Source organism: Sinocyclocheilus anshuiensis, unplaced genomic scaffold, assembly GCF_001515605.1.
Source record: "Sinocyclocheilus anshuiensis isolate Anshui unplaced genomic scaffold, SAMN03320099.WGS_v1.1 scaffold21, whole genome shotgun sequence".
Lineage (NCBI taxonomy): Eukaryota > Metazoa > Chordata > Actinopteri > Cypriniformes > Cyprinidae > Sinocyclocheilus > Sinocyclocheilus anshuiensis.
The window spans coordinates 440,477-444,123 of NW_015536472.1; the positions used below are offsets into that span (position 1 = coordinate 440,477).

The following is a 3,647-nucleotide window of genomic DNA, read 5'->3' on the forward strand; positions in this document are numbered from 1 at the left end:
GACAGACAGACACACACACACACACTCGATCAGAGGCTCTCTGTTCTGTCCGAGAGCCGGCGGTTTCTGTGTCTGGTTTTTGGGTCCGGGGCCCTTTGGTAGTGGATCTGGTGACATTGTGGTGGCATCTGCTATAGATGTGTTATCTATGTGTCCGTCCTCCAGTCAACCACGCAACAGTCATGACATTAGAACTGATATATTTTGCATAAAGAACATGAAGCCTAGTTTTAGGATCAGTATTGTGATGATATCTTATTGACTATAATTTATAATAATAGCATATTTCCCCTTTAAATTTTAATTATTGTGATGCAAACAAAAAAGACATCAAATACATCACAGCAGCATTTGTTTTACTTCATTTAATTAATGCTGGATCATTTTAATTGAATTTTATTTTATTAAAAATTTAATTTAATTATATTCATTGTATCTGGACAGGATGATTTTTCATTACAATACTAGAATCTTCAAAATCCTAAAAATGCCTTAAAAATATTTTTATGTATTTATTTTTTAAATAATTTTTAATATTTATTTTAATTGTAAAAATGCTTGTTTTCATATAAGGCTCAAAGTCCTGGCCTACATTATTTCCACAGCAGCATTTGTTGTACTGAATTTAATTAATGCAGAATTAATTTAATTTAATTTAATTTAATTTAGTCATTGTTTCTAGACAGGATGATTTTAATTACAGTATTACAGTCTTAAAAATCTTTAAAAGGCCCTAAAAAATAAATAAAGAAACAAACAAACTTTAACGTGAAACATGAAATCCAAATGGACTCTATTTATTATCTTAACAAATTATGTTTTTTTTATTATTTATTATTATAATTTTTATTGATTATTTTAATTAATTTAATATTTTAAAATATTTATTTAAATAAAAAAAAACATTGCATCTGGTGACATTCATCAGAGAACATTATTCTGAAGTAAAACATAAATAAATAAATAAATAACAATTATTGTTTTCATAAAAGTCCTGGCCTACATTATTTCAACAGCAGTTTTTGTTGTACTAAATTTAATTAATGCATAATTTTGTTTTATTTTAATTATTTTAATCATTGTATCTGATTGTATTACATGATTGTATAACAATCATAAAAATCCTGAAAAAAGGCTCTAATAAATAAATGAATAAATAAATACTCATATATTTACAGCAAAAAATCCAGGCACACACACACACACACACTCCTCATTAAAAGGGCTCATATCATGTATTTATCTTTTTATTTTTTCCCTGAGGTTCACTTATAATGTTAGCCAAGTTTCAAGTTTCAAGTCAAGTTTCTAATTATTGCTTTACAACTAAACAGGCTGTTTTCTGCTGCTGTGCCTTTAAGAAATGTGTAACAGTACTTCGCTGTCGTTCGATCTGCTTTCATAAAGCAATCAGCGCTGAAATGTGCTGCTCAAACGGTTCAGATCAGACTGAGATTATAAGAAACTAAACTTGATGCTTTCTAATGTTGTGATCGTCAGCAGGATCTGCAGAGCTGTAGGTGCTACACAGACACAAACACACACCGTGTTTCACTAGTTCTCCTGCTGTTTAGAGATAACAGCATCGGTCCTAGTTCCTCCTCATTACCTCATCGAGAGGATGAGACGTTTCTGAACAAACAGAAGCAGTCGTATACAGGCCTGAACGCTTGAAGCAAGCACGAATGTGTCGGGCTGTAATTATCATGGCGTCAGAGACGTGACATCTGCCCTCAAATTAGGAGAACATGTCAAGCTTGCCAAACGCACACAGACTGAGACAGACTCACTGAAGTGCTGTCAAATATTCGCCGCAGAGGAAACATACAGCAGCGTCTCACGGTACGATCCTCAGGTTAACACGACTCAATAGAGCAAGAGCTCAGCAAGCCATGAATTAACTTTATTTCATGAAATAAAAATAATATTATATTATATTATATTACCTTATATTATATTATATTACATTATATTATATTATATTATATTATATATTTTTTGCGTAAAGAAAATAAAACCTATTTTTATGACCAATACGATTTTTTTTTAATTAATTTGTGCTGATTTATTTATTTTATCAGGCATCAGCGATGAATTAATTTTATTTCATGAAATAAAAAAATATTATATTATATTATATTATATATTTTTTGCGTAAAGAAAATAAAACCTATTTTTATGACCAATACGATTTTTTTTTAATTAATTTGTGCTGATTTATTTATTTTATCAGGCATCAGCGATGAATTAATTTTATTTCATGAAATAAAAAAATATTATATTATATTATATTATATATTTTTTGCGTAAAGAAAATAAAACCTATTTTTATGACCAATACGATTTTTTTTTAATTAATTTGTGCTGATTTATTTATTTTATCAGGCATCAGCGATGAATTAATTTTATTTCATGAAATAAAAAAATATTATATTATATTATATTATATATTTTTTGCGTAAAGAAAATAAAACCTATTTTTATGACCAATACGATTTTTTTTTAATTAATTTGTGCTGATTTATTTATTTTATCAGGCATCAGCGATGAATTAATTTTATTTCATGAAATAAAAAAATATTATATTATATTATATTATATATTTTTTGCGTAAAGAAAATAAAACCTATTTTTATGACCAATACGATTTTTTTTTAATTAATTTGTGCTGATTTATTTATTTTATCAGGCATCAGCGATGAATTAATTTTATTTCATGAAATAAAAAAATATTATATTATATTATATTATATATTTTTTGCGTAAAGAAAATAAAACCTATTTTTATGACCAATACGATTTTTTTTTAATTAATTTGTGCTGATTTATTTATTTTATCAGGCATCAGCGATGAATTAATTTTATTTCATGAAATAAAAAAATATTATATTATATTATATTATATATTTTTTGCGTAAAGAAAATAAAACCTATTTTTATGACCAATACGATTTTTTTTTAATTAATTTGTGCTGATTTATTTCTTTTATCAGGCATCAGCAATGAATTAATTTTATTTCATGAAATAAAAAAAAGATTATATTATTATATTATATTATAAATATTATATATTTTGCATAAAGAAAATAAAAGCTATTTTTAGGACCAATACGATTTTCTTTTTATTAATTTGTGCTGATTTATTTATTAAAATTAAAGCTTTTCTATATCTTTACTATAGTTTTGATCAAATAAATCAAAATTACTGAGATTACTGAGCAGAAGAGACTTCAGTAAAAACATGAATCATAAGTGAGCAGGTGAATATTACATAACTGTCAGTGTGAAGGAGCTGTGAGCTCTGATGTTGCTCCAGATGATCAGTACAGTATATAAAACACAAGCAAAGACTGCAGACACATTCCTGGCTGTTTGAGAACCATATGATAATGTAAACCAGGCCGAGCAAAAACCTCATCCTGCAGAGGAAGGAAAACACATACAATTACAATGAGTGCTTCTTCTCTGACCTTCACAAACGAACAGACGCTTTCACAGCCGTGAGAAAAGTGTGGGAGAGAGAAATCCTGTCGCCCCTTGTGTGCTTTAAAGGGGTCCTATTATGCTTTTTCACTTTTTCAACTTTAGTTAGTCTGTAATGTTGCTGTTTGAGCATAAAAAAGATCTGCAAAGTTACAAAGCTCGAA

The 3,647-nt window shown here is 27.7% G+C and overlaps 1 protein-coding gene across 1 annotated transcript in view; it reads right to left on the reverse strand.

Moving 5' to 3' along the window:
- LOC107702022 (nidogen-1-like) overlaps positions 1–3,647 on the reverse strand; it is a 42,893-nt gene that overhangs the window by 8,611 nt on the left and 30,635 nt on the right. The gene's annotated exons all lie outside the window — the stretch shown is intronic.